Here is an 18,908-nt window from a genome sequence, read left to right as displayed (position 1 = left end):
TCAGGCATAACCAATTGTAAATATTTGGGTGTGTTGTCTACCAGCGGTTTATTTTTTTATTTTCAGAGTTCAAAAAAAGCATCCACACAATTCTGTACCCTGATTTTTCACTCCTCATGACACCGTGTGCCAGTATTCATGTCATTTTATTTCCGTCACGGTTTTCATAAGCATTGTTGAGTCGCTGCACTCATTCCACTGGGTCATGCCGTTAGTTTTCTTTGCCATTTCCGTACTGAGGGACTGATTATAAGTTCTCACTCTTCTAACTCAACACCGAGATGACTCTGCGCATCAAGGCTCTTTCGCACGGCCCTCACGGCCCTCACGGCCGCCGCCGCCCCGCCCCCGCCCCCTGCCCGTGTCTGCCCGGCTCCTGCCGCGGCGCCTCACAGCGCTCACGGGTCGAGGGGAAGGGTCCCGGCTCCGGCCCGATGCCTCCCGGGGCTCCGGAGCCGAGGCAGAGGGAGCGGACGCCCTAAGACGCCCTGGCCCGGGCCCGGCGCGAGTCGCGCGGAGTCCAGGGGGCGCCTCCGGCGCTGCGCCGCCCCGCCCCGCCCCCCCGTCGGCTCCCGCCCCCGTCGGCTCCCGCGCGCTCCCTACCGGCGTCCTGTACCGCCCGCCCTCCTCGGGGAGCCGCTGGGTGGGCCCCGGTCGCGGGGGTCGCGGGGGTCGCGGGGGCCGCGGGCCTGAGGCGTCTGCCCGGCCGTCGGCGAGCGGGCGCGGCGGTTCGCGGCCGGATCTCCTCACGCGGAGGCTGCCGCAGCCCCGCCCCGCCCCGTCCCGCGCCCGGTGGTTTCCGCTCGGCCACGCCGTCCCCGGGCCTCCGTGGCGGCGGAACTGCTGTGTCAGGGGTCGCGGTTTTCGGGGAAGCGTCGTGGGCGGATTGACAAGGGGGCGGGCGGGGGGCGGGACTTCCGGCGTGCTCTTCCGCCAGCTGCCTTTCCCGGGCGTCTCCCCGCAACCTCCTCAACGCCCCTGGTCCGCGCCGCGGCGCCGCGGGGAGAGCGGCCGGGACTGGCGCCGGGGGAGCGTGCGCCGCAGGTGAGGGGCCGTGGCGTGCGTGTCCCTGCGCCTCTCCCCGGGAGGACGCGGGGCGCGGGGCGGGGGGCGCCGCCCGCGAGGGGGCTGTGAGGGGGCGCGCGGGGCTGCTGTGACCCCGGGGCCGTGACAGCGAGCGGCTGTGACCGAGGAGGAGCCGCCCGCGAGGACTGAGCGGCGGACTCTGACCCCGGGGCGCGGGCCAGGGGCCGCGGGGGACTCGGCGCGGGGAAGTGAGGCGGCCACGGGCGCAGCCGCGGCTCGGCGGGCGGTGACGGGAGCGGGAGCGGGAGCGGGAGCGGGAGCGGACGCGCCGCGAGGGCCCGGCGGGCGGCGGCGAGGGGGCGTTGGAGCCTCGAGCGGGCCTGAGGGGCGGACGTGGTACTGCGGGGTCCGCGGGCGGGCGGGGAGCTGGCGCCGGGGCCGGGCCGGGCTTCGCGGCCGCAGTCCCGGGGCGGGGAGGCGCACTCGCGCCCGAGCCCCGGCTTCCGCGCCGCCCCTGGGAACCTGCGGCCGGATTCACGGCTCCTGCCCTGCGGGCTCCGGCCTGCTCGGGGTAGCACCTCAGGCGGTGGGCTGCTTTTCTATTTTATTTTTTATTTTTATTTATTTATTTTTTTTGTAAATGGAGCACAGCAGGGAACCTCTGTGTGTCCACGTAGGAACCGTGTTTGATGCAGCTCGCTTCAGGTCTGCGGGCGTGAGGCGCTGTGAGGTGGGTCCCAGGTGCAGCCCAGGGCACGCGGGGTTTCTCTCGGCGCGACAGCCGCGAACTCTGCTGGGGGGACTGTTGAGAAGCGCGGAGACTGCGGGATCCCCGGGGGGCTCGGCGGGGGGGCGCCTGCCTTGGGCCCGGGGCGTGACCCCGGGGTCCCGGGATCGAGGCCCGCGTCGGGCTCCCTGCATGGAGCCTGCTTCTCTCTCTCTCTCTCTCTCTCAAATGAGTGAAATATTTTTTAAAAAGAAAAAAAAAAAAAAGTTGGGAGACTGGCTGCGTGGCTGGGGGCAGGTTCCACCAGGGGGGCTTACCCGGAGAAGGCGTCCCAGAGGTGACCGAGGACCCGAACCCCAGGTGCCAGCCGGCGGGACCAGACCTCCCGCGCTGAGGTGGGGACAGCGCTATCTGTAGAGGCGGTGAGGATGCGGGGCTGCGGGCGGAAAGACTGCCAGGAACAGACACGGAGAAAGGGGCAGCTTTGCGGAGCGAGGGCAGGGCCTGGGAAGGGAGCCCAAGAGAGCGACAGGGCGCTTTCTGCCCGGAGCAAAGCGGGCTTGGGGAGATGGGGCCGCCAGGATCCTTCACCTTGGTAGTCGGTGGTCCCGCAGGGGCGCAGGATTGCTGCTAACTGAGATCCCGGTTGGGCAGCCCAGCCCGGTGGCTCAGCGCTGTAGCGCCGCCTTCGGCCCAGGGCGTGACCCTGGAGACCTGGGAGGGATCGAGTCCCACGTCGGGCTCCCAGCATGGAGCCTGCTTCTCCCTCTGCCTGTGTCTCTGCCTCTCTGTGTGTGTGTGTGTGTCTCTCATGAATAAATAAAATCTTAAAAAAAAAAAAATCCCAATTGAAAATGAGATTGGCGCAATAATCCGTGGTAAGGCCGATGGCAACCATCCCGGGGAGAAAAGGGAGATGCTGGGAAGGCCAGCAGTGCTGACAGGAATGCCACGTGGGAGAGGCTTTGAGGTCTCTAACTCCCCAGCTCGAAGACTCACCGACCAGAGGCCAAGGCTGACCAACAGGGAATAACACCAACACCGCGGGTAGCGCGGGCGATGTTTCACCAGGTGGCTTTATCCCCTCCTGATCCCCATTGAGGAGCATGGTCAGCAGAGCAGATGAAATGAACTAAAGTGAGTGTCATTCCCTCCTCTCTACAAACCTTTGTAGAAGGTGCTACCGATTGTACCACCCGGTGTTTTTTTAAAGCGATATTTAATAGAAAAAGCTTGAGGGATCCCTGGGTGGCGCAGCGGTTTAGCGCCTGCCTTTGGCCCAGGGCACGATCCTGGAAACCCGGGATCAAATCCCACGTCGGGCTCCCGGTGCATGGAGCCTGCTTCTCCCTCTGCCTGTGTCTCTGCCTCTCTCTCTCTCTCTGTGTGTGACTATCATAAATAAATAAGAATTAAAAAAAATAGAAGAAGCTTGAGGGAATTTTGATTGATCTGGCACTGTACGAATTTGTTGACCCAATCGTCCCCCCCCCCCCCCCAGCTCCTACACACACATACACTTTGTGATAGAGGAAGGGAATTCAGAAAGATTCTTGAATGGTAAGCTAATGAGTTGTGATTGACAGGGGAGACTCTGTTTAGCTAAAAAATGGCTAGTTATACCTTTTTCTAAAACATTAGTAACTGAAAGGGATTACTCAAGAATTTCTGTAATGGAATACAGTTGACCCTTGAGCAACACAGGTTTGAGTTGCAGGAGTGAGTCCACATATATGTGGATTTTTTTTTTTTTTATAAATACAATACTGTAAATGTGTTTTTTCTTCCCTGCCTACTTTTCCTTTCCTCTCCTCTCCTCTTCTCTCCTCTCCTCTCCTCTCCTTTCCCCTTTCCTTTTTCCTTTCCTTTCCTTTCCTTTCCTTTCCTTTCCTTTCTTGATTTTATTTATTCATGAGAGACACAGAAAGAGAGGCAGAGACACAGTGGCAGAGGGAGAAGCAGGCTCCTTGCAGGGAGCCCAACATGGGACTGGATCCAGAGACTCTGGGATCACACCCTGAGCCAAAGGCAGACGCTCAACCACTGAGCCACCCAGGCGCCTGCCTGCCTGCCTTCCTTCCTTCCTTCCTTCCTTCCTTCCTTCCTTCCTTCCTCTCCCCCTCCCTCCTTCCTCCCTCCCTCCTCCCTCCCTCCCTCCCTCCCTCTCTTTCTTTCTTTCTTTCTTTCTTTCTTTCTTTCTTTCTTTCTTTCTTTCTTTCTTCTTTCTTTTTCTTTTCTTTTCTTTTCTTTTCTTTTCTTTTCTTTTCTTTCTTTCTTCTTTCTTTCTTTCTTTTTCTTTCTTTTTCTTTCTTTCTCCTTCCTTCCTTCCTTCCTAGATAGATAGATAGATAGATAGATAGAAAGGTGGAGTGAAGGAGCAGAGGGAGATGGAGAAGAGAGAATCTTTAGCAGACTCCATGCCTAGCTTGGAGCTGACTTGGGGCTTCATCTTACAACCCTGAGGTAATGATTTGATCTAAAATCCAGAGTCAGATGCTTAATCAATGGAGCCACTCAAGTACCCCCTTATGATTTTATTTTCTTTTAAAGATTTTGTTTATTTACTTAAGCAAGGAGAGAGAGAGAGGGAGAAGCAGACTCCCTGACCTGGGGCTCCATCCTAGGATCCCAGGACCATGACCTTTTCTCTAGTTAACTTTTTGTAAGAATACAATAATATGTATAACATCCAAATAAGTTAATCAACTATGTATGTTATTGGTCAATAGTAGACTTGTTTTGAAGGAGTCAAAAGTCATATGCAGGGGTGCCTGAGTGGCTGAGCTGGTTAAGCTTCTGCTTTTGGCTCAGGTCATGGTCTCAGGATCCTGAGATCAAGCCCCACATTGGGCTCTCTGCTCTGTGGGGAACTCACTTCTGTCTCTCCCTCTGCCTGTCACTCCCCATGCTTGTGCTCTCTCTCAGTCTGTCAGATAAAAAAAAAAAAAAAAAAAAAAAAAAAAAAAATTTTAAAAAATGTTATATGCAGATTTTCAACCAGTGTGTGTGTTGAGGGACAGAACCCCTAATCTTTGTGTTGTTCAAGGGTCAGTTGTAAATGCTTCAAAGTAACTGACTTGTAAGAGAAGACATTTAGGCTTGGGGATTGCAGCACTGCCTTTGGGGTCCTTTTGTTTGTTAAAGGATTCTTTTTGACCTTCCCTGCTTTGCAAATTCCCTTCAAAAACCAGTTATAAGGGCCTGATTGATAAAGAATGATCTTTAATTCTTTACTGAACCTATGATTTCTCTTCCTGTAAGTAGGTGAGGTTTTATTTTTCTTGGGGACTTTCTCTTTGGATATGTGATCCCTTAGGGAGAATAATCTAATCAGAGCCTTAGATTTAGAAATCCCAGGTTACTTTATCTGATGTTAACACTGACTCACTCTGTGACTATGGGAAGAATTGTTTGCTTTCTCTTGTTTTAGCTTTTCTAACTATGGCAGAGGTAACTGTTCTTCCGCTTAAAGTCTTTTATAATCTGAAACATAGGTGTGCTCACCAAATTTTGTACTCAGTCTCGTGGAGTTTGTAAACCACCAGACCCCATTCATGATTCCCCTGTGGAGCTGTCTAAATCTAGGTTAGACCTGATTTTCCTAGGGAGCTGAATAACTTTTCCATGTTATAAATGCTGATAAGAATTAATTTCTAAAATATTTATAGAAAAAGCAAACATAGTAATTTGCTATTGTTATTAATGTTGGATAATGACAAAATATCTGATAATGTAATTTTCTTATGCTTTTCATATATTTGCATAACTGATCTGAAGTCAGATCTTTTGGCTTTTCTTTTTTTTATTTTATTTTATTTTTTTAAGATTTTATTTATTTATTCATAGAGACAGAGAGAGAGAGAGAGAGAGGCAGAGACACAGGCAGAGGGAGAAGCAGGCATCATACAGAGAGCCTGACGTGGGACTCGATCCAGGGTCTCCAGGATCAAGCCCTGGGCTGCAGGCGGCGCTAAACCGCTGCACCACCAGGGCTGCCCGGCTTTTCTTTTTTTTTTTTTAAATATTTTTTTAATTTATGATAGTCACGCACAGAGAGAGAGAGAGGCAGAGACACAGGCAGAGGGAGAAGCAGGCTCCATGCACTGGGAGCCCAACATGGGACTCGATCCCGGGTCTCCAGGATTGTGTCCTGGGCCAAAGGCAGGCGCCAAACCACTGCGCCACCCAGGGATCCCCTGGCTTTTCTACTAATAGAGAATTCCCTCTTCTACAATTCTTTCAGTAAATTCAGGGAATATACATTTTTTTAATATACTCTATATTACAGCATGTGCCATGAACTCCATTCCAGAAGGGAAAAAAAGAAATGACTGTTTGTGAGTCTCTAACAAATATTTGGTACTATGTTGTTTACCTACATTACCTCATTAATATAAATAATTGAATTGTTTGTATTTTACTGTTTGCAAAACAGATTAGTAGATAGATATATAGTTGGCTTTTTTTGGTTTCTGTTTTTTTCTTTTGATAACTCTCTTGTTAAAAGTTATATTAATTTGATACTTTCTGTATTTGTACTAGAATGACTGCTAATGAGCCAGGGGAACCCCTGGATCGGCCAGGCTGTTATATCACATTCACAACTATTTGGAAACCAGTTTGAAGTGAAGGCTGGTAAAAAAAAAAAAAAAAAAAAAAAAAAAAGTGACATATGGTCTTTGCTCTATGCTAGAGAACAAAATGGGTGTGTGCACTTAACAGAAAACAGGTAGTTTTTTGTTTTTTAGATAGTTTTTTTTTAATCTAAAGAGAATTATCTTAGATGTGATTATCTTTGTTTATTTTTTGGCCCTAGACTAGAAATCTTAATTTTTTTTTGTGCCACGGGCCCCTTTGGCAGTATGGTAAAACCTTGTGGATTCCCTTTTGGAATAATATTATTACACCAAGCTAAAGGAAACTATTTTGAAATATAGTTATCAAAATGTTTTTAAAATGTGTGATATAAGGGACACCTAGGTGGCTCAGTCATTTGAGAGTTGTGAATTCAAGCCCCATGTTGTGCTCTATGCTCAGCATGGAACCTTCAATCAATCAATATAATATAATACCAAATATGATTTTTATTAGCAGAGTAAATAATATTTACTGTCAATGGATCTTATGATCATATAATTTAAAAATGATCATATATTTAAACACTATTTCAAGATATTTCTAGTAAGTGTAACATCATCTGAAAATACCTAAGATTTCTATTAGTGACAAAATCTATTACTGTTGTGGCTTATCTTCATAATTGAAGGAAATAGTGAATTTGCCAGAGGTTAGTAAAAATGAAGATATAAATATTTTTGTTAAAATCCCAGACTCTCTGAATCTGCCTTAGAGCTGTATAAATTCCATAACCCGCTCTAGGAAGAGCAGAATCTTTTAAAAAATTTTTTTTAAATTTTTCTTTATTTATTCATGAGAGACGCAGAGAGAGAGAGAGAGAGAGAGAGGGGGGGGGGGCAGAGACACAGGTAGAGGGAGAAGCAGGCTCCACACAGGGAGCCTGATGTGGGACTTGATCCCGGGACTCCAGGACCACGCCCTGGGCCGAAGGCAGGCTCTAAACTGCTGAGCCACCCAGGGATCCCCGGAAGAACAGAATCTAAACACAGGGTTTACTTACTGAATTTTGTAGTGGGAGAGCAAAATTATTCAACCAAGTGTCCCTTGTGGTTTTTAGGATAATCTCTTTCCTGAAATGTTCTGTTGTGTGGCCAGGCCCAAATATAAACTTTATTTTGGGGATCCCTGGGTGGCGCAGCGGTTTGGCGCCTGCCTTTGGCCCAGGGCGTGATCCTGGAGATCCGGGATCGAATCCCACGTTGGGCTCCCGGTGCATGGAGCCTGCTTCTCCCTCTGCCTCTGTCTCTGCCTCTCTCTCTCTCTCTCTCTCTCTCTGTGACTATCATAAATAAAAAATAAATAAATAAATAAATAAACAAACAAACAAACAAACAAACTTTATTTTGTTCCAGGGTGAGCTCAGGGTCTGGCACAGTGTAAGTGCCCACTCAGTGTTTGTTGAATAAAGGTTTCTCTGAAGAAATTAGAGGGAAGAGATCAAGTTCAAAGCTAAGATCTTAGATGTGGCAATTTAGTAGCCTCCAATATTGAGCCGTAATATTGAGCTCTGGTTTAAAACTAATCTGTCAGTGTGGGTTATATTGTGACTTTTACCTTTCCATTTAGAATTTCCCAAATCAGGCATACTTACTATGACTTATTCTATACAGTGTGATAATATACAGTTCAGTGACATAAAACTGTAGTAGTCCTATATCAGAAAGTTACAGTCCAATTTCAGTTTCTTGAAATAATCATATTCCTAACACTGATTTCTACTTTATAATTGTTTGCATAATCTAAGTAGGATTTGCTACCAAATTATTAATAAAACTGGTTCCTTCTTCATTTAGTATAAGAGTTGGCAAACTTTTTTCAGTAAAGGGCCAGATAGTAAGTATTAGGCTTTATCAGTCATACAGTGTCTATTGCTAAGTACTCACCTCTGCAGTTATAGCACAAAAGCAGCCATAGACAGTAATACATCAGTGAATGAACATGGTCATGTTCCAATAAAACTTTAGTTACAAAAGCAGGCAGTGGGCCAGTTTTGGCCTGTGAGGTCTTCATGGCTTGTCAGTCCAGCCCCTCTCCCTGCTGTGGGTTAGACATATCCTCCCTCCAACTTCAGAGGCCTTTACACAGGGGTAACATGATTGCACTCATCTTCCAAATGGCCTAAGCGCACAGCAGATGACATTATTAATGCCATGAGTGTTAGATGCACTTTGACCTAGGAGTCCACAGAGCTTGCCTCTTAAGAGCACCACTTTTTTAAGCTTCATAATGATGGAAACAGGTAAGGATCCAAAATATAAAGTATGCTTGCTCACTCAGCTTTGAAACTGGACATTGGTTTGCCAATAGAAAATTACTGGGCATATGGTTTCACTGAGGAAGATAATGTCCCAGAGATGGAAGAAGAAGGAATAGAATGCAAAGGAAAAATTCATGTCTCCTCCTTTTGTGGATAGTTCCCTGTAGTACTCTGTCAAATTTGAGTTCAGTTTTTGAAACTCGAAGATTATATGTGCTTGCAACTTGCTATTACTTAGGTTGTTGCATAGGTTAGGAAGCAGAATCTACCTTCTCTTTCATACTAGGTGCTTACTAGATCTACTAGCAATAAGGAAGTAGAATAAAAGAGGTTGGATGGGAGTCCTTAAAACTACACTTGTAGGAGCCTTTCATCTTTAAAACACAAGCATATGGGGCACCTGGGTGGCTCAGCCAGTGAAGTGTCTGCCTTCGCTCAGGTCATGATCCCAGGGTCTGGAATGAGCCCCATCATCAGGCTCCCTGCCTGGTAGGGAGTCTGCTTCTGTCTCTGCCCCTCCCTTCCACTCATGTTCTTTTCTCTGGCTTACTCTCTCAAGTAAAGAAAATCTTTAAAAATATAAAATAAAATACAGGGATAGGCATACCAGTACCCAAATTTTATTTCCTTTAGGACACTTATATTGGAAAAGTGCTTATTCACTAGGTTTATCCTCAGTATCTCCTCACTGCCACCCTTCCCACCTCACACACATTTCCACTTCTCTGTATTTCTTAGCAAAATTGAGGCATGCAACCAAGCATTTATTGGAACATTGAAGAACAAGGCAAGCAGTGTGTATTGGGAGGTGAGTCAGCAGAAATGGAGCCAGATTTTGTGAATCCGAGTAAAAACTGCAGGCACAGATACTACATTCTGTATCTTGAAAGCAATTTGGAAACACAAATTCACTTAATAGGCATGGTGGTGGTCTGGTGGTGGTGGCAATTATGTCTTTATTTAGAATCTGTGCATCAATGGGGATTTTGACTAAAGATAAGGTGACTAGGGACTGAAGAGGTAGCAATGTTAGGAAGATCAGGCCTTACAAATGCTGTCAGCTCCCTTTGTCTCTTTTTTGTTATAGTTTCTTTGACAAAGAAACTTTTTTGTAGGATAAACCACTAAGGAAGCAGGGAGCTTTGGCACACGGTAATGAGCTTAAGAGGGAGGGAGGCTCTGTATCCTATCTCCAACTACTTTCATTCTGACTCATCCTAGCTTAACGTGCATGCGATGGTTGGAAGCCATAGGTAATTCCCGGCTTCCCATCCCCATTTTGATCTTATACTATATTGGCTCTGAGGAGGTGCCATTTTTATTTTTTCTCTCTTGAATGTAGATGTTTAAAGCCACCTTCTTTTTCCAAGGAAATCACTGCATTTTTACATAATGTATTGGTTGATTACAAAGGTGCAGTTATCATAAACACAGTTTGTTTCTTATTGTTGGAGGAACTGGGCAATTGTAAATGTTGTAAAAGTGATGTGGTTTTAGGTATACTAAGTTGCAGTATAATGAACTAGAAGCCAACATGTATTTACTATCCTCACTATGCCTTCATCCTCCCACTACTTTTCTCACTAGCAAACCTGATGTGTCCTGGCAGGCATCTTTTGTAACTTTTGGGGAACTGGTAATTTTTTTCCAGAAAGGCACAAATAATTAAATTATTCTATATGCTTTCATGGTGTCTAAGTTAGTAGATGTGAGGGAGCATGAGGATGGTCTGAGAGAGCCAGTGAAAAATAGTATTTTTGAGAGACCTATAGAGTCAAAATTTTTAAAAATATTAGTAGTTCTAGAAGGAAGATGAGAGTTACTCTCTTTATAATTTTAAAATTCTTTTGGTTACTGTTAAGGAATGTGTGTGATCTTGGTGTTGTACTGTTTCCTAAGTAAATAGATGAGATACAGAAGTGTTTTACATAAAACCCCAGAAGTGTTAGGTGTATTTGTTCCAAATCCATAGAATCTTGGGGCACCTGGGTGGCTCAGCGGTTAAGCGTCTGCCTTCGGCCCAGGGCGTGACCCCGGGGTCCCGGGATCGAGTCCCACATCGGGCTCCCTGCGTGGAGCCTGCTTCTCCCTCTGCCTGTGTCTCTGCCTCTCTCTCTCTCTCTCTTTCTCTCTCTCTGTGTGTGTGTGTGTATCTCTCATGAATAAATAAATCTTTTTTAAAAAAATCCATGGAATCTTAAGACCTGAGTTTAATGTGTAATGTTCGGTTTAAAATATAATGAAAAATACAGTGTTAGACAAAAAAGTCATCTTTAGAAAATAGAAGTACTGTATGTAAGCAGATAAGGAAGAACACTTTCAACAGGATGGGAGCTTTGTTGTGCCATCTTTGATACACTTATAAACAGACAAGAACTTGACTCCTTTCCATCAAAACAAAATAGTAATGGATAAAGTGCTTTTCAAAATTTCAAGGAGGTTTTCTATACTTAGTATTATTCAAATAGTAATTGAGTGTGCCTACTATGTGCTCATTGCTAGGTATTAAATGCACCAGTTATGATTTTTATGGTTTCAAGTGATAAGAAACCCAGTTTAACTTTTTTAAAAAGATTTTATTTATTTATTCATGAGAGACACACACAGAGAAGCAGGAACCCATGCAGGGACTTGATCCCAGGACCCCGGGATCACGACCTGAGCCGGGGGCAGATGCTCAACTGCTGAGCCACCCAGACATCCCCAGTTTAACTAACTTAAGCAAAAAGGAGGATGTATTGGTTGGCACAATTAGTTCAGGATCTGAATTCTCCTCCTCATCAGCTTGCTTTCTCTATGTTGACGCTTTCAAAAAGGCTCTCCTGGTGATAGGATTGCCACTAGATTGTCACAGGATGCTTCCCAAAGCCATGGCTCTAGGTTCAGATCCACAAAGAAGTGATAGTCTTTATCCAAGCGTTTCCATCTGGTGAGTTCTGAAATGTACTCTGATTGGACTGGCTTAGGTCACCTATTACCGTCCCTTCTCCTTCCCTCCTCATATCTGTGGTTGGGGGAAGGTAATATGCAGATTGGTTTAAGTTTGGTACATGTGATCTGATGCTAGGGTTTGAGGTTGAAGCTTAATGTAGACCAAGTGAAAGTGAGTCTCCAAATGAAAATGGGCTCTTTTCAAAGCAGGAGGAATGAACAGTGGGAAGACCAACAACATATCCACTACATCAAGGGATTTATAGTCTAATTTCTCATTTGATCCTTAGCATGACTTAGAAATTAAGTATATTATATTAGAGCCCTCCTTAATTACATGGAGAAACTCTAAGAATCAAGGGACTTACCTTAACCTAAAGTTAAGATACTGGAAGGAGCTAGAATTAAATTCATTTGATATGATTCCTAGTTCAGTGTCTTCTCTACTCTTCTACTCTGGCCCAAACCAAACCAAGTCCCTAGAGTTCTTGAGTAGTTTGCCATTGATAGGCCCTGTGAGAAAGGAGCCCATTGTTTATGAAAGATGAAATTAAATTCCTGACAGTGTAATATATGGTTTTTTTTTTTAAAGATTTTTTTTTAATTTATTTATTCATGAGAGACACACAGAGAGAGAGAAGCAGAGACACAGGCAGAGGGAGAAGCAGGCTCCGTGCAGGGAGCCCGACGTGGGACTCAACCCCGGGTCTCCAGGATCAGGCCCTGGGCTGAAGGTGGCACTAAACTGCTGAGCCACCCGGGCTGCCTGTAATATATGTTTTTCATTAAATTCATGTATGATCATTTTATATACTAGACAACATTGTGGTGGTATTAAGTGCAAAGACCCTAGAGTCAGAATGCCTAGGTTCAAATCCTTTTTTCCCTGTCCTTGGTGTGTGACCTCAGTCATTTAATTTAGCTGTGCCTCAATTTCCTCATCTTCCAAATGAGGATAATAGTATTACCTTATAATATTTTTGTAAGGATTAAATTATTTAATATATGCAAAGGTTAATATTTCCTGACGTATATAGGTCAGAAATTATAGCTAAGTGTTAGCTATAATCATGATCATTATAATCTTTGGTATTTTGATAGAGAACTGTGGATAGGGTGATAATGCAATAAAATAGATTTATATCTGATTGAATATCCTAATCATTAAGAAATCTAAATATATTCTCCATTCTGTTTTTTTTTTCTTTTTTTTTAGATCTTATTTATTTATTCGTGAGAGACATAGAGAGAGAGGCAGAGACATAGGCAGAGAGAGAAGCAGGCTTCATCCAGGGAGCCTGACATGGGACTCAATCCTGGGACTCCAGGATCATGCCCTGGGCCAAAGGCAGACGCTCAACCGCTGAGCCACCCAGGCGTCCCTCTATTCTGTTTTCTAAAGATAAACTCTACTGTGTTTTACATCATACTATAAGAGTGGATCTTGGGGGCAGCCGGGTGGTGCAGTCAGTTGGGCATCCAACTCTTGGGTTTTGGCTTAGGTTGTGTTTTCAGGGTTGTGAGATTGAGTCCTATGTTGGGCTCCGCGCTCAGCGTGGAATCTGCTTGAGTTTTTCTCTGCATCTCTGCATCTGCCTCTGTCTCTCCTGCTCTCTCTATAAAATAAATAAATATTAAAAAAAAAAAAGAGTGGATTTAATGGAGGGGGAGGGATCTGGTGGTAGATCACATTGGTGTATGGTGACATATATCTATCCTGATCAATATTTTCAGTAGTGACTTGGATGGAGACATAAAAACCTTTCCAAGTTTATAGACTGCATAAAATTGTGATAAAAAGCTGATACTATAGGTGGCAGTCAAGATTTGAAATTATGTTAACAGATTGGAATAAGCAAAAAGATCAACCAAGATGGATTTTAATAGGATAATGACAAAATGAATAAATGTGTTTCTACACGACCTCTGCTTCAATGTCCTGGTGTGCCAAAATGAAATGCCTCCTGATGTAACCCACTCTTGTTTCAGATAACTCTTTTTCCTAAAAAGGTTTTTATTATATTTAGTTAAGATTTATAACTCTGCCTCTTCCAACCAGTGATCCATTTTTTGTTGTCTGGATGTTGCTTTATCCAGCATGACAAGCATTCAGATATTTAGAGATAGTTACCATGTGCCTTCTTGTAATAGTATGGTATATAATAGTATGGTATATATCATATTATATACTATAGTGGTTAGGGGTGTGTAGTGTACAGCCAGGCTGACTGAATTTGATTCCCAGATTCTCTCCTTACTAGCTGTGTGACCTTATCATCTGTGCCTGTTTTCTCATCTGTAAAATAGTGATAAAAACGATAGACCTATGTCAAAAGGTTGCGAACATTAAGAAAGTTTTAATATTTTTAAGGTATTTAGGCATACAGGTATTATGTAAATGCTCACTGTTAGTAGTAGTAGTGATAATGTTTCTTTCCTCATCATTGCTTACGATCAGACTCAAAGAGTTCTTGTGACAACAGTGATTCTTAAATGGGGTAAGGGTTGGGGAGATATAGCATACTTTATATTTTACCATATTTTTACATTAAAAGTGTACTTTTCATAATAGTAATATTAGGAAAAACGACAATCTTTTTGGATATACGGGATACACAAAAGGCAAATTTTAAGGCAGTTGATTACAACTACTATTACTAAATAATATAGTAGCTAATACTTACGAGTACTTATTGTGTGCTAGGCACTGAACTAAGGCTTACATTACTCCATTTGAACCTTATTTGTTAGGTGATGCAACTCTGGAGATAAAGGAACTTGTCCAAGTTCTCATGGCTAGTAAGTAGTAGAGATGGGATTCATATTTATATATTCTGATTTTAGGCCCTGAACTCAATCATTAAACTATGCTGATGGAGTGAGGTTACAATTCCTGTATTTCTTAAAATGGAGCATGTGTAAAAAATATTGAGAAACACTGCCTTGGACATCTGATTTAAGGTGCTTATATAAGGCAGATGGAGAGATTTTGTTATATATACTCAATTGAAATACAGGTAAAATATATTAGTATTACTATTATTTACCAAAGGGCTTTGTAACATAACAGTAACCACTTGATTCATGGTTTGTGGATTTTACTTTATTTTTTTAAAAGATTTTATTTATTTATTCATGAGACACACACACACAGAGGCAGAGACACAGGCAGAGGGAGAAGCAGGCTCCATCCAGGAAGCCCAATGTGGGACTCGATCCCAGGACCCTAGGATCACGCCATGGGCCAAAGGCAGGCACCAAACCGCTGAGCCACCCAGGGATCCCCAGTAGATTTTACTTTAGCTTTAATTAACTAATCATAGAAATCCTCTCTCTTGCCTTGAATTCTCATTGTGATATTTTATGTTTTTTGTATGCTTTTTAATCTAGTGGAATAGATCCAGTGTCACAAGGTCCAGTTACCCCAGATAACAATTTGGCTTTCAAATATCTTAAAACCACACTGGCAATATTTTAACTCTTAGAAGGAAAGCCTTTGCTTCTTTCTAGTACTATAATATCCACATGTTTGTCTAGTTAAGTTGAATCATACGACAAGATGGTTCAGTACTTCAAGAAGTGGTAAGCAGGGATCCCTGGGTGGCGCAGCGGTTTGGCGCCTGCCTTTGGCCCAGGGCGCGATCCTGGAGACCCGGGATCGAATCCCATGTTGGGCTCCCGGTGCATGGAGCCTGCTTCTCCCTCTGCCTGTGTCTCTGCCTCTCTCTCTCTCTCTCTCTCTCTCTATCATAAATAAATAAAAATTTAAAAAAAAAAAAAAAAAAGAAGTGGTAAGCAGTTAGAAAGCAAAGCAAATTTTATGTATATTTTGCCACAGTACAAAAAACAAAAAAGTAAATCAAAGTTGAAGTTTAGGGAGGGATGGACTCTGATGTGGCATGAGGAAACCTGAGAGTGATAGTTATGTTGATTATCTTAATTCTGATGATTTACAGATATATAGATATGATAAAACTCATTAAATTATACACTTTAAATAGTTTATTGTATATCAATTATACTTCAATATAGCTGTAAAAATGTAGCACATGTACCTTCCCACACACACCCCCCACATACATACACAAAGACTTCTTTTTTTTTTTAAATTTTTTATTCATGAGAGACAGAGAGAGAGAGAGAGGCAGAGACATAGGCAGAGGGAGAAGCAGGCTCTTCGCAGGAACCCGATGTGGGACTCAATCCTGGATCCCACAGGATTGAGTGATCCCAGTCCAGGATCACGATCTAAGTGGAAGGCAGCTGCCCAACCACTGAGCCACCCAGGCATCCCAGAGTGAAGAATTCTGAACAAGTTCCTATAAATGTGTCTTTGGATGTGTTGAATAGTTTTCTATTAAACATTAAGGAATTTTAATTTGAAGTTATGGAAAATAATTGTTGAAAATACAATGACATTTATCCCCTGGACTTATTATGGCATCCTTAAAACTGTTTTGTATCATGAATGGAAAGTATAGTGCCTTTAAAATGCCACCTATTGGAGCATTTTATTGAGCCTGGGTGGCTCAATGGTTGAGCATCTACCTTTGGTTCAGGTCATGATATTGGGGTCCTGGGATCGAGTTCTGCATCAGGGTCCTCCTCGCAGGGAACCTGCCTGTGTCTCTACCTCTCTGTGTCTCTCAAGAATAAATAAAATCTTTTTTAGAAAAAGTAAAAAAATAAAATGCCACCTATTTGTGGCATATTTGTAATGTCAGAAGAGGGAGAAACAGATATTAAATCTTTATTGACTAAGTTGAAAGTTTATAAGAAAATCCTAGCAAAACTATCCAGTAGGAAAGATTTGCATATCTGAATAGCTGACAAATTGGGCTGCCTTTGAATCAGGGCAATGGCCACCTCAGTTCTGTTCGATTGGTCCTGAGACCTTGCTTACCTTTAACTGTGACCTTTTATTTTACTGTACAGTTAGGACTGACTTAAGTCTGAAAGAACTTTAAGGGACTTATGCCATAGAATGTTCTTGACAGAAGGAAGCAGCAGAATTGATGATGAAACAGCTTCTTTTTAAAAATCTTGAATTTCAGGCAGCCTGGATGGCTCGGCGGTTTGGTGCCGCCTTCAGCCCAGGGTGGGATCCTGAAGTCCCTGGATCAAGTCCTATGTCAGGCTCCCTGCGTGGAGCCTGCTTCTCCCTCTGCCTGTGTTTCTGCCTCTCTCTCTGTGTGTCTCTCATGAATAAATGAATAAAATCTTTAAAAAATAAAAATAAAAAAATAAAAATCTCGAATTTCTGGGAGACAGAAGAATATAGTGGTAAGGAATTTGGAATTAGACAAATTTGGATTTAAATCCTGGCTGTCCCAAGATGTGATCTTTTGAATAGGTTACTTAACTTCACTGTTCCTTAGTTTTCTCATTTATAAATTAGGACTAATAATACCTGCATCTCAGTTTATATGGGTTAAATAAGAATAATGTATATAAAGTGCCTAGCATAGTGCTTGGCACGTAGAAAAAATTCAAAAAAGATAGCCATTATTATGACTGTTGTTGTTATGAGCTTACTTCCTTGCAAGATGTTTACTAGAACATACACTTCTTGGAATATTTGTATCATTCATACTAATTCAAAGAGTTTAGAAAAAGAAGGAATCAGTTTCTAGAGAACCTGAAAGACAGTCTCATATGAGAGCCTATCTGTGTGGAAAATTGTTATAGGATATTTTAAAATTAAAACTTTTCATTTGAAAAATATAAAGTCTATAGAAAAGTTATAATAATATTAAAATTAACTCCTTTATGTCCATCTAGTTTATACATTGGTAACATTTTGCCATATTTGCTTTACTTTTTTATTTTTTAAAAATATTTTATTTATTTATTCATAGAGACACACACACAGAGAGAGAGAGAGAGGCAGAGACACAGGCAGAGGGAGAAGCAGGCTCCATGCAGGGAGCCCGATGTGGGATTTGATCCCAGATCTCCAGGATCACACCCCGGGCTGCAGGCGGTGCCAAACTGCTGTGCCACTGGGGCTGCCCTTTTTTTTTTTGGTTTTCATTTCTTAAATTAAAAAAAAAAAAGATTTATTTATTTATTTGAGAGAGAGCGTGTCAGTTGGGGTAGAGCCAGAGGGAGAGATCTTCAAGCAGACCCCGTGCTGAGTGTGGAGCCCCGTCCATGGGGCTTCATCCCAAGACCTGTGAGATCATGACCTGAGCCCAAACTGAGAGTCAGATGCTTAAGTGAGAGCCACTCAGGCGCCCCTACTTTGCCTTTTTTTAATGTTACATAATTTAGACAATTTTCTTCTTCTCTCCCTCTTTCCCCACTCCCCTCCTCCTTTCTTCTTCTGCTTCTTCCGCTGCTTCTGTTTCTTCTGCTGCTGCTTCTGCTTCTGCTTCTTCTATTTTTGCTTCCTCTTTTCTTCTTCTGCTTCCTCTTCTCCTTCTGCTGCTTCTGCCTCTTCTGCTTTTGCTGCTTCTGCTGCTTCTGTTTCTGCTTCTTCTGCCTTTGCTTCTGCTGCTTCTACTTCTGCATCTGCTGCTTCTCCTGCTTCTGCTGTTTCTGCTGCTTCTGCTTCTTCTGTTTCTTCTGTTTCTTCTTTTGCTTTTGCTGCTTCTGCTCCTACTGCTGCTTCCTCTATTTCCGTTTCCTCTTCTTCTCCTGCTTCTGTTTCTTCTGCTTCTGCTGAGGATAAACTGCAGAAATCATGACCCTATATTATAGCCCCAGGTGCTTCAGCTTTTATCTCCTAAAAATAAGTACAGTCTTTTATATAACACAGTATAATTATCGAATGTGTTTCAACATTGATATGTGTTATGATTTGATACACCGTCCATATTCAAATTTTACTGATTATCTTTTTTTTTAATATTTTTTTCTTTATTTATTTATGATAGTCACAGAGAGAGAGAGAGAGAGGCAGAGACACAGGCAGAGTGAGAAGCAGGCTCCATGCACCGGGAGCCCCACGTGGGATTCGATCCCAGGTCTCCAGGATCGCGCCCTGGGCCAAAGGCAGGCGCCAAACCGCTGCGCCGCCCAGGGATCCCTTTACTGATTATCTTAATAACTATCCTTTATAACAATTTTTTCCCCAATCTAGAAATGAAGTTGTCTTTTCTTTGGAACAGTCCCCCAGCCTTTCATTGTTTTTCATGATTGACATTTTTTGAAGAAGAACAGGTTACTATTTTATAGAATGTCCTTTAATTGAGGTTTGTTTGTTTGTTCCTCATAAATCCATACAGGTTGTGTCTTTTTAGTTGGTAATGTGTCTTCAGTGCCTCATATCAGGAGACATTATTGGTGATGTTAATTAACTTTGAACACTTGGGGATCCCTGGGTGG

General features: G+C 43.5%; 1 long non-coding RNA gene across 1 annotated transcript in view; it reads right to left on the bottom strand.

Annotated features, from left to right (window-relative positions):
* Window positions 1-679, bottom strand: part of LOC118353170 (uncharacterized) — a 30,248-nt gene extending 29,569 nt beyond the window's left edge. Inside the window, exon 1 of the long non-coding RNA XR_007407996.1 lies at window positions 604-679. This is a non-coding gene — a long non-coding RNA (uncharacterized LOC118353170). The remainder of the gene's footprint in view (window positions 1-603) is intronic.
* Window positions 680-18,908: the final 18,229 nt, after the last annotated feature.

The sequence above is a fragment of the Canis lupus genome, chromosome 33, assembly GCF_003254725.2.
Source record: "Canis lupus dingo isolate Sandy chromosome 33, ASM325472v2, whole genome shotgun sequence".
Classification (NCBI taxonomy): Eukaryota; Metazoa; Chordata; class Mammalia; order Carnivora; family Canidae; genus Canis; species Canis lupus.
Note: the sequence above shows the minus strand (reverse complement) of the source record. Positions and strands in the feature narration are given on the sequence as shown.